This window comes from Micromys minutus, assembly GCF_963924665.1.
Source record: "Micromys minutus genome assembly, chromosome: 9".
NCBI classification, from domain to species: domain Eukaryota; kingdom Metazoa; phylum Chordata; class Mammalia; order Rodentia; family Muridae; genus Micromys; species Micromys minutus.
Genome location: NC_137978.1, coordinates 67,487,670 through 67,500,776, shown reverse-complemented (window position 1 = coordinate 67,500,776; position 13,107 = coordinate 67,487,670).

Sequence of the window (13,107 nt, the reverse complement as noted above, 5' to 3'; positions counted from 1 at the left end):
ACTTGGCAACAAACAACACAAGCCAGGCATTTCCTGTCATCAATAAAACAGCTAATTTAAACTCGGTATTGGAGAACTAAGGCCTACTACAGAAGGCAACATTACGCTGTAACAATTAGCCTATCAATCAAGGGCAGAATAGCTCCACTAGAGGGAATAAATAATTCTGGAGATATTGGGAAACAAACAGCCCTACCTTTAAAGTGGTTGACTGACAAGCCTTTGCATGTAGAGTAGTGGCCCATGAATAAAGAAGAATTAGAAGCACTACAAGAGCAAAATAGAGAAAAGTTTGCTTTTTCAGTACTTATAACAATGTTCAACCTGTGAAAAGATACCGATGAAAAGTTCTTCTTCAAGGATTGCTAAATAGTTCAGCTCTATGAAATATTTTGTACAACAGCTTCTAGAAATAATTCATAAACAATTTCTGAGACCCATAATTTACCTTTATGTGGATGAAACCTTTTTGGCTGATTCTAATGCAAATACATTAGAATGTTTAATGAATCAAAAAGGATTTCACCTAGTTGGAGTTTACAGATTACTCCTGAAAAAAATACAGAGAAGAGATTCTATCAGCTATCTAGGGTTAAATTAAGTCAACAAAAGATTTGACCACAAAAAAAAAAAAAAAAAAAAAAAAAAAATACAGATCAGAAGAGATCAATTACAAACTTAAAAAAAAAAGAAAGATTTATTTATTTATTTATTTATTTATTTATTTATTTAATGTATGTGAGTACACTGTCACTGTCTTCAGACACACCAGAAGAGGGCATCAGATCCCATTACAGATGGTTGTGAGCCACCATGTGGTTGCTGGGAATTGAACTCAGGACGTCTGGAAGAACAGTCAGTGCTCTTAATCACGGAGCCATCTCTCTAGCCCCAGTTACAAACTCTTAATGACTTTCAAAATCTATTGGGAGATATTAACAGGTGTCTTAGGGTTTTACTGCAGTGAACAGACACTACAACTAAGATAACTCTTAGAAGGACAACGTTTAATTGGGGCTGGCTTACAGGTTCAAAGGTTCACTCCATTATCATTAAGTCAGGAACATGGCAGCTTCTAGGCAGGCATGGTACAGGAGGAGCTGAGAATTCTATACCTTCATCTGTAGGCAGCTAGAAGTAGACTTGCTTTTAGGCACCTAGGATAAGGGTCTTAAAGCCCACACCCACAGTAACACACCTACTCCAGCAAGGCTACACCCAAGTGCCATTCCCTGGGCAAAGAATATACAAACCATCACAACAGGTTATAGCCTACTACTTTAACTACTACAACTCAAGAGTTGAGTAATTTGTTTCAAACTTTACAAGATAATTCAGACTTAACATCCTTGACAATTAACAGCTGAAGTGGAGAAAAGTTGACTCAGGTAGAGCAAAAATTGCAGGAAGTACATGTGAACCACCTAGATTCCAAACTTGACTGTATTCTAGTTTCTTGCCTTCTACTTATTCCCCGATGGGACTCATTATGCAAAAAGAAGACAGTATTTTAGAATGGATCTTCTTACCACATTAATACAGTAAAAAACTAAAAACTATATTGAAAAAGTTTTTAATCTAATTGTAAAAGGAAGAATAAAACTTGTTCAATTTTCAGGAACAAACAGACCCAGCAGAAATCATAATACCTTACACTAATGCTGAAATTACCTCATTATGGGTAATTAATAGATTGTCAAAAGGTTTATAGCAATTATTTGGGAGAAATTAACAACAAATATTCTCAAAACAAGCAACTCCAGTCCATAAAAATAACTATTTCGATTCTCCTCATATAGTAAATGGGACACTGATTACCGAAGCTCCTACTTTTTATACTGAATGGCAGGTTATAAGTCAGGAACTATAAAGTAATTCAAAGCCATATGCTGCGGTTCAAAAATCGGAGAATTTATAAACAATTCTTATGGTTTTATTAGATTTTTCTGAACTGATCAATATAATTAATGACTCACAATATGCATAGAGGGTTGTGTTACATATAGACTGAATAAATTTATTCCTGATAATTCAGAATTGACATCATTATAGAAATGCAACAAACAATTAGAAACAGAAATTATCCATTATATATTCCCCAGGATTGAAATATCATATGGGACTGCCTAGTCTATTGACACAAGAAAATGAAAAGATTGACCAATTATTAATAGAAAATGTGCTACAAGCCTCAGAATTTTGTTAAAAACATTTTTAAAAGATTTATTTATTATATATAAGTACACTGTAGCTGTCTTCAGACACACCAGAAGAGGGCATCAGATCCCATTAAAGATGGTTGTGAGCCACCATGTGGTTGCTGGGATTTGAACTCAGGACCTCTTAACCTTGAGCCATCTCTCCAGCCCTAAAAACATCATGTTAAGAGCAAAGGTTTAAAGAAAAATTTTCCATTACTTGGCAACAAGTCAAATAAATTATTTTAAAAAAAAAGAAGAAGAAAAGGAAAAAAAAAGAGTTTTACTTATTCTTTGTATAATCAAGTTCCATTACTAACCCTAAAAGTGCCCAACGAAATTAAATTTAGCAGATGGGTGTGTTTCACTCTGCAGAATTTGGGAAAGTAGAATTTGTAAAATCATTCAATTTATACATATTCAGGATTTCAATGGCTTCTGCTTTGAGTTCTGAATAAAGCTGATTCTGTGATTGTACCTTTGTTGAAAGATGGCTATCATAGGGATACCTTTATGAACTAAGGTTGATAACATCCCTGCATAAGTTTGCTAGTAAAACAAAAAATTTTAAATTTATTATAACAAAATATATTACAGGTATACCATACAATCTAACAGGTTTAGCAGTTATAGATAAATCTAATCCTAGCTTAAAGGAGATGTTTAATAAGTAGAGAGAGAAATAAGAACTCCCAGAAATAAATGGAATAATGCCTTATTAACTTTAACTTTTTGAATGCTAATGAGGCAGGAAAAACAGCTGATGAAAGACACTAGGTGATAGAAAACTCCTGAATTAGACCAACCTGTATACTTTATAGCTGTTTCAACATCAGAATGAAAGTCAGGGAGTGTGTTATGTTGGGGAAGAGGTTTTGTGTTGTGTGAAATTAAAACTATGAATCCCACAGGTAAACAGGCAGACCTACCCTGTTATCAGCCAGGCAGACTCTCTGACCTAGAGCTCTGAAATCTCTCCACCTAGCTCTCTAAGTTCTCATGGGGAGTTGCTGCCACAATAGCCCCACACTTTCAAATTTCCACTGCTGGTTGGGGTGTACTTCTTGCAAACCCACGCTTTGCCACAGTACCTTTCTCTCTGGAACCCAGTTGAGTCTCCGAGTGAAGGAAAACACCACACAAATTTAGTTTAGAATCAACAGGTAACACAATCGCTGGGGACAGCAACTAGCATGCTGCCGTTATAAAGGATCATCATATCAACTGATCTTCAGAAGTTAGGTTTATGGGTTTGATAATTGCTTCTGTTGTAATAGTTAAATAGTGTACAATTTTTAGCTTGAACAGGAAGGGAGGGGGGAATTTAATCCAGCAACTCTGGTTGGAATACAGACACATTTTTAATCCTAGGAGCAAGCAGATCTCTGAGGTCAAGGCCAGCCTGGTACAGAAAAACTGAGGTACAGGTATAGTGGTACACACCTTTCTTTAATCCTGGCACTCAGCAGTCAGTGGAGAGGAATATAATGGAGTTGTTATATGTGACAGTTTGGTTGGTGGCCATTCAGTTCCTGGAGTTTAGAGACAGTTTTACAGGAACAATTTTACAGACAGGTTGCAGAGAGAACCAGTTAGATACAGGTGAAGACAGAGTGAGCCAGAGAATGAGAAGAAGCCAGAAGTTTAAGACAGATTGCTAGAGTTAGTTTGAAGCCAAGAAGAATAATTCAGTCAGAAGCTGAGAGAAGCCAGTTTGAATCAGTCTGGAGAGGAGTTTGAACCAGAATAGTTGAGTTGAAACAGCGAGCCAGAATTCAGAAAGAGCTAGAAAGGATGAGCTTATTCAGTAGTTTTCCTTGGAAATGATAATTACAACAGGTGACTAAAAGTTACTTTTACAGGATCCCCGCTTGTCTTAGGGATACTAATTAAGGGTTACTAATTGATGTGAAGAAAAAGCAATAATGAAAAACAATAATGAAAAAGCAAGTTGGGAAGGGTTTATCAGGCTTATACTTCGATATCATGGTTTATCTTCAAAAGAAGTCAGGATATTAACTCAAACAGGGCAAGGGAGGCAGGAGCTGATCCAAAGGCCATTGGAATGAAGCTGCTTACTGGTTTGCTCTTCATGGCTTGCTCAGCTTGCTTCCTTATAGAATTCAGAACCATCAGCTGAAGTGGAAACTTAAGGGTTCTTTGGAAAGTCGGTTGGTGTTTTGCTGGGGCAAACACATGAAGGAACGTTTTGTTAAAGTGAGAAAGGCTAAGGCCAACTCGTGAAGGAACATTTTGCTGAAGCAGACTAAGGAGAGCTGTTCTGCTAAAGCAAGCACATGAAAGGACATGTGATGAAAGATTCTTTGCTAATGACACGCATGTATTGGTCCACTTTACATTACATAGTTGAGCTCCATTTGTTGGGATGCCATAACAAGAAACGTACCAAAAAACTTCTGGTGGTTTACTGCAGTTTGTTGCATGTGCTGAGGCAAGATATGTGGAGAACACGTAATGTTTGGATAGTATAAATAGGATTCCACAGAGTGACAGAGACAAAGCTTGACTTGCTGGTACAGCTAGCTGTGCAATGCTTTTAGGTCTCGGGTCTTCTCAGATCTTTGCTTCCCTGAGAGAGGCACAGCTGAGAACTTCTGGTGTTCCTGTTGGTCCCTCCTGATAACTTGTGCTGAAGCTGAGGCCTGTCCATGCTAGGTCATGTCACCACTGTTGCTAACCCAACTCTACTGAACTGCACTGCTGGTGTATCAGTGAGGTGTTTGCAAGTGAACCTATGAACTGAACTGCTGATTTCCAGACAACATAGAAGGGAATTGTTCCAAAGAACCTTTCTAAACAGGTCCATTTCCCCTGTATCCTTTCTTTTCCACTACCTCAGGTGGCGAGGTTTAAGAACCATCATTAAAAATAGGTTTTGAAAGAATTAAAGTTACAATCAGCCCAAGGATGGCACCACCTATAAGGGGCTGGGCTCTCCATCAATCACTAATTAAGAAAGTGCTTTACAACCAGATTGTATGGAGGCATTTTCTCAACTGAGGTTTGTTTGAATGGCGTTTTTCTGTACTGTGTAAAAATTGTCTGTGTATTATACAAATGCTGATTTATGAAGTGGCAGAGATCTGATTACAGACCAGACTTTGGTATTGTTTAGCATCACTTGTCTCAGTGTTTTGAAAACACTCCCTCTCTCACTTTCTGATCGGTTCATTACAACTCTGATGGCCTATATCAAAGGCAGGAAGTAGAAGGTGGGAATTCTAAAGAGGTAGAAACTCTGGTGAAAATTCAGATGTTCAAAGATTTACCATGGAGACATGGGGCAATTTGGATGTATAAAACTGAGACAAGGTAACCAACAATGTGGCAGAACTTAGATTAGTATAAATGAGATAATTGGCTTACAAGCTAGTTGAGAACAAGACTACCTTAAGGCCTAGGCATTCACTTATTAATAAATAACCCTCTATGTCATTATTTAGGAAGTGGGACAGAGATAGAAAAGCCCAAATGTTTATAGAGGTTCACTCTTTTCCAGTGATTCTAATTTGTGTCAAGCTGACCTAAAACAAGCCAGCACAGTGCCCTATCACTGGCCTACTTATCTCCTGACACACTCTAGGGTTGCTTCACCCCTTGATATTTTGCATGGCAGGTAAGAGAGGCATGAAAATGAGAACCAACAAGACTTTGGGGAAAGGGAGAGGTGGCAAGTGCCAAAGCACTCAGAAGACGTAGCTTACCTGAGCCTCATCTGTGTCTTATGTCCTAGTTAGGCTCAGGCCCCTGCTCGAGATGTGGCCATGTGTAATGTGCCCTCAGCAGTATTCCCAATGGAGAGTAGCACCCTTTTATGACAGGGCTGCAGAGGAAGACTACTGTTTGAAAGCTTTCCAACAACACTGTGGAGCTGGTCTCAGCCAAGCTGGTGTTTGTGATGAATGCTGTTCCAGTTGGGGTAAAGCCAAGAGTCATAGTGTATGGCCATATCAGCTTCATACTATAGAGTAAACACATACTGTAGAGTAGGTAGCAACTGCCTCTTTGAGGCCAGGCCTGGTATAACAGCAGGCCATGTGATCCTGCATCAAGCTCTGCCTCTTTACAAAGCCAGGACCTGACTTACCATGCTCAGTGACCCACAAAGAAGGAAACCTAATACCCAGCTACTCCCTCCTGTGGTGTCTGGACTTGGCTGACCCAGCCTTTACTATGGGCCATCCTCACAGTCTCCTATAGTCTCATTTCATGAGAGGAAATGATAGTGTCAGCTCAAGTCCCTGTGGTAGTGGCAGGTCAATCTTACCCTCCAGCATACCAGATGGGCCCTACCTAGCCTTGTCAGGCCTTTACTAGAAGAAGAATCCTTTATAATTCTCTACAAATGCTATGGAGAGTAGGGCATCAGTGTCCTGTTCCTGAGATATATTCCTGTGGCAGTGACAGGGACAAGCCTAGGGATACAAATTCCATTATCTCTGGGCCACTATGGAGGTATCTGGAAAGGCCAGAAAGTGGCTGGGGCTTGAGACTGATCAGCTGTTTGGGAGAGATACTTCAGTGGTTAAAATGGAGTTTGTGTGGCTCCAACACATGGCTCCTGTTTACTCTAGTTCTGGCTGCCACCTCGTATCACCAGGTTTCAGCAGAGTTGTCTCCGGGATGTGGGTGCAGGTGAAGCTGGAGTCTTGCTGGGGCTGGGCTACATGTGTGCATGCTGGCTGTTGCAAAACTGATGTTATCTCCTCGAAGAGCCTGTGAATCACTGCCCCAGAGCTAGGGGCTGTGCCCCAAATCCTCCCAAACAAAGACCCTTTGTTCCTAAACCCACTCATCCAGGCCCACGTGAACAACGGCCAGACACACAGGCAGACAGACGTGCCAATGGAGGCAGCCAGTGCAAGTAGAATCAAAGCTATTTTCCATACCTGAGTGATTTTCTCAGCCTACCTGCCTCGACTTTCAGAACTAAGCATGGAAGATTTGGAGGTTGGCTGCAGGAGGCCTCAGCAACAGTCCTGTGAAGAGTAGAGCCATGAGATCTTAGAACCCATAGTGGCTTTAGTTGGGAGTCCAAGGTCAGACTGGCTAAGCCCAGTCCATGAGCACTGCCCCCCAAACCCAGAACTTTATGTTCTGCTCTAAGCCATAGTCAGCCATGAAATTTTCAGCCTGAAGCCAGTTTTCTGGGGGCAACACAGAGTCCACACAAAGTTCCCACTGTAACCTAGAATCCTCTTTTCAGGCCAGGAGCTACTTTTGGGCTGGGAAACCTCTCTCCCATGACCTCTTCACCTACTTTTTCCCACCCAGGGAATCTCAGATACCAGGGTTGTACTCACAGTAAGCTAGTGTGAGGCCCTGAGCAGCCACACATCCTATGCTGGAGTGCCTAGCTGACTTCTGAAGAACTAATGCTACTGGGTCTTTCCAGCACCAAGGACAAGAACTATGTCCACTCCTGAGATTGACCACTTGCTTGTGGAGAGCTGCAATTAGCTGAACACCTGCCCCATGGTTCTTCCTGAATTCAGAGCAGAGATTTCTGGAGACACAGATACCCTTTCCCTCCACTACAAAGTATTTCCCTCTACTACAAATTAACGTGCACATTCAGGGTGCTTCTGTAGAAGCATACCAAGACATACCCACACACTCTTTTGACATCACCTATACAGACATTAAGTTGCCATAGGTTCACAAGTATACACAGATGTGCGAAAGAAACACCTCCAAAGAGAGCACCCACAATGCTAACCAGGCACTCTTGGTTTTCTGCAGAATAAGTAGTCTGGATTTGGGCCTAAGGATGATACACTGCTTCCAAACTCAGGAGCCCAGTAGCTGGCAAATATCCCAAAGAATCTTTAGAGCAAAAGTCAAAGACTGCCTAGCTATAGTCTAAGGTCCCATGTATAGGTTGATATGAACAGCCCTCTTCCATATATTGAAGGTAGGCATGTGTGGGGACTGGCACTGGAAAAGCCACATAACACCTAAAATGTAGGGCTGGAGAAATGGCTCAGCAGTTAAGAGCACTGACTGCTCTTCCAGAGGTCCTGAGTTCAAATCCCAGCAACCACATGGTGGCTCACAACCATTTGTAATGAGATCTGATGTCCTCTTCTGGTGTGTCTGAAGACAGCTACAGTGTATTTATATGTAATAAATAAATCTTAAAAAAAAAAAAAAAACCCTAAAATGTAGGTTGTGGAGCCTTGTTTGTGACCAAAAGAAGACCCTAACCCTGCCTATCCCTTCCAAGTCCTAGCTTGACATGCATCCTAAAAGGGCTTTCTAGCCATTCAGAGCATGAGGACCATGTTCTTCTTTGTGCTCCAGCCCAGAACAAGAAGTGGCAAGGATACTAAGGGATCAGGCTCTGACTAAACACTACAACACACCTCCAAAACCTGGGTGGACATTCCTCCAAGGAGAGGCTGGCCAGGTTTAACTAGACTTTGGCCCAAAACCAGACTCAAAAAGGTTTTTTTTTTTTTTTTTTGGATCAAGTATTTCCATGTTGGGTATGGCCTCCCAGGATGGTCAGGAGCTCTTGGCAATGGGCATTCCCTACCTCCAAGCCCAAGCCTGGCAGGCAGAAGGGTCAGACTGAAGTTGTGGGAAGTCAGCCTAACAAAGGGGTTAGCAAGGCCAGCCAGCACCTCCAGCTGCTCTAAAACAAGGGCTTGGGATCAGGAGCCAAACCAAGGCTGTCAGGCAAGCACTGGCCATCCTTTCTCTGTTGCCAGCCAATTATCTAGATACTTTGATCACTTCACAAACCAGTTTCAAAATGGGAGAATGTAGAAGAAAATTACCTTCCCCTGATGTCTCCCCACTCTTGGGACCCTCAAGCTAGCTCCCACCTGAATATTAGCAGCTCCAGCCTATCTGCCTTATATAGCATGCCATGCACAGGCTGGGTGCATGGCCAGGCCTATAATTTCTCTGCTCCACACAGCCCCAACTGGGTAAATATGCTAGGTGTCTTCCATGAACCTCTAGAATATCAGAACCTAAGACCATGTGAGAATTGAGAAAACCATATGGTACAGATGGGTAAAAGCAAAGAAAACAAATCAACAAAACAAAACATAACTGCTATTCTCTGTCTTCTGGGCAGGTTGCATGTGTTTTTCTGTATCTGTTACTGGGACCCTTAGCAGGAGCCTTCTTCCACTCCACTTTAAACACCACTCCCTTGCTCCTGGGCCCCCAGCCACTAGGGCTCATCTGGAGACAGCACATTCCAAGGAAATTACGGCTAAGTGGCTAATGACCTCCGATTAGGGGCAGAAATGGGGAGGAAGAGCAGACAGACAGACGCAGGTGGAGTCAGGCGCCCAGACAAGGCCCACCCTGATCCTGGCCACCTGCCCAGGCATTGCTCTGCAGAGCTGGACCATGATCACTGTGTCTCCTCATCTCTCATCTCCTCATCTCCATCTGTCTCTTTGTGGAGCCCTAAGTCCCATTCTCTTGAGTCTCCATCTGGGGGGATTACAGCCCCTACAGCAGCCAACAAGACTAAAGAACAAAGCTGAGAGACCATTACCCTGGGCAGGAAGGCCCTATATGTGACTCAGGAGAGTCTGGCTGGTGCTGTCCTCCATACTGGGTAGTTGGTTTCCAGCCTCAGCCTGATCTGCACAGAGTAATGCTGCTACTAGTAGAGCAGAGGAGTTACAGGCCTGGCCATGCAGAGGAGTAGCCCTTGAAAACCCTAATAATGTGAGGTGGTTATGGATCTGCAGGTGTAGATATTCGAACCATACTTCTGTGCCACCCCCTTTCTAATCCCTGCACTGCCTTCTCATAGAACCTTGACTCTTAGTATCTCCCACCAATGGACCCTGAAAAGTTGCTCTGTGGGCAAACTATTTTCCCTACTATTGTGTATGTGGAGGCCCTGCTTTCCTGAGGGTGAGGATCCATTGAACCACAGCCCAAGGGGCTGGGCCTCTAGAATAAAGACCTGAGAGTCTCAGACCTTGGTCTAGCAGGTAGATTGCCCAACAAGGGTGCTGAGAGCAGAAAGGGAAAAGGGTTCCCTGAGAATAGGTTTTTAAATCTGGCCTGGACTCCCAGGTCTGTCAGGACCGCAGAAATTGGCAAGTGGGAGGAAAGTTACTCCTTCCTTGGGCCCCTTTCTATTTACTCAATAGTGACCTTGGTATGCTCCTACTAGGGTAAGGACCCTAGTAAGCTTTGCACCATCCCCCATCAAAGTAGCTGGCATTGAAACTGCAGTCAAGTGAAACACAGATCTATCCAGACAGCCCCAGCCCGACGCCACAATGGGGGTTGGGAGTGGGGGTCCAGAAGAAAGGTGGAGATGGGTCAGTGGCCAAGCATACTACCACAAAGACTGGCGCCATCCACACCACCTCAGTGCCTGGCTTAATTGACCTGCCTCACTGCCCAGCAAGATCCTATGGAGGGGCTCTCCTATTGTACCTCAAGGAGGGTCAAGGTCTTGGGTGATAGATTACAGCCCACATACTTTGCCCTCTTCCAGTTTTTACTGCCTCACCTTACATGCTGCCCACAGGCCTATGAGTACACTCCTCTCCTCTGCTGTATATTTCCCTTTGGGAAATTGTTCTAGAGTAAGAAAGATTCTCCCCTGCTCAGTCTTGAAGACAGAATACTAAAGGCCTGCCATGATTTTATCCTGAGAGAAGTCAGAGGCTGAAAACTTACCACCACCTCTTGATGGCCCAGATGCCAACTAGAGATAGGATCTTGTAAAGTTAGCCAGCTGGGACACCCTGAAGCTAATATTTTATTCCTTGACTGGAGTTTGCCAGAGTCAAAATAGTGTAGGACTGGAGGGGTCTCACATTAGTCATTGCTCCTACCTTGAAGACCCCAGTGGATGGGCTGCTAGATCTACCCTCCACACCTCTTTGAAAAGTGGTTGCCACTACTGGGGAAAGTGGAAAAGGGGAACTCCTGCCTCAACCTGGGCGGGTTTTCCCTAGCCCAAATTTTGTCTTACCACACTTGGGCCTGCAAGTACTCTCCAGTATGGCACATAGCTGCCTAAGAAGTGGGCAGCCTTGTATATTGCTTATATACATTTAAGTTCCCTTTTGCTCCCCAGACTGTGTATGGACCCCTCCTCATAGGATACAGGCCCCACAGGGCTCCTGTGCTGATTAGGTTTTGTTTTGTCAATTTGACACAGCTAGAGTCATCTGAGAGGAGAGAAATTCAATTGCAGATCTGAGTTCTAGGACAATCAGCGCTATATAGACAGATCCTGAAGGGAGAAAAAAGAAAAAAGAAAGAATGGAAGGATGGAGATGGGGGGAAATATGGAGGGAGGAAGGGAGAGAAGAAGGGAGGGGGAGGGAGAGAAAGAGAGAGAGATGCAGGTTAAGCAAGCCACAAGGAGCAAGCCAATCACTCCTCTGTGACCTTGGCTTTATTTCCTGCCTCTAGATTTCTGCCTTGAGTTGCGGTCCTGACTTTTCTTATTGGTGGAATGTGATATGAGAATTATAAGCTGAAATAAACCATTTCTCCCCCAAATTTCTTTTGATTATAGTGTTTTATCACAGCAATAGAAGCCCTGAGACAGAAATTGGTACTAGGAGTGGGATGCTATTGTGACAGGCCTGACCACAATGTGTTCTGGGGAGAATTATGAAAGGACTTTGAAACTTGGGGCTAGATAGCCCAGAGTTTAATGAGCTATCATGATAACTTACAAGATAATGCTGAGAGCAGTTCAGATGATGGAGACCTGGTTTGTGAAGTTTCAGAGGGAAGTTTGAGTGTCCCTAAAAGATTATTATCAGCTATTTGCTTTTTTTGAATTAAAAATCTTCGATTCTGGTCAGCTAGGGCTGAAGAATTGGCTGTTATTAACAAGAGACTATAACCACTAAATTGAAGTCTTTGGTTACTGGGATAATTGATACAGGTGAGCTGGGGCTGAGGAATCAGTTGTGATTAAGAAGAGACTGCCATTACTGAGGAAAAATCTTTTGGAAAGCATTCCTCTGAGTCAGCACACGGAAGCTGTGATCCAGAAGTAGCCAAAGCTAGCTCTCCTTGCTGCTCCTGCTAGCTGCTGAACTTGGGAACATGTAACAGTTTCCCCAGGTGATACTGGTTTTGAAGGCATGAAGGGCCATTGATAAAGGTAAAGACTCAGTTGCAATAAAAGCTCCAGGACTGAAGGGGCCATGGAGAATGTGGCTCCCTAAGGAGAGCCCAGTGGCTGCAGAGGACCCAGCATTTTGAAGATGCCAGCATCATAGGGTGATCACCAAGGACAGCAACAGGTAAGGGAGCCATCCTGAGCCTATGAAACAAGCTGTCTGTGCTGTGGATGGCAAAATTGAAGTGGAACTGCTAAGACCCTTTGGAGAAGATGATGAATGGATCCCAGACATGAAGCACTGGACTTTTTATTCTTTTGGACTGTGGCTATAATCTGGTTCTTTTCTCTTGAAATAATAAAGCATTTAACTTGGGTGGTTCATTGTTGTTGTTTTGTTTTGTTGATTTTATAGAAACTCAGTTATGAGGTTTTGGCTATTTTAAAGAAACTTTGTACTTTAAAAGAGATTTGGAGTTTTTGTTTTATTTTTCGAGACAGGGTTTCTGTTGGAACTCACTCTGTAGACAAGAATGGTCTCAAACTTGGACATCTGCCTGCTTCTGCCTCAGGGTCAACTCAATCCCCAGCAGGTAAGGAAGCCACCAGGAAGCTTTGCTCCCACCACTGGCTGGAAGTTTATCTGGAGACCATGTGAGAGGACTTGATTCTGGTCCCTCTTTGGAGCTACACTCTGCTCTGGGATCACAAGTGGACATCCTCTGCTTGCCGTACATCTCCTGCTCATATCTTGTCCACTCAGTTGCCATTTCTACCAACACAATAACCAGATAGCACCCAAGAGTGATAAAG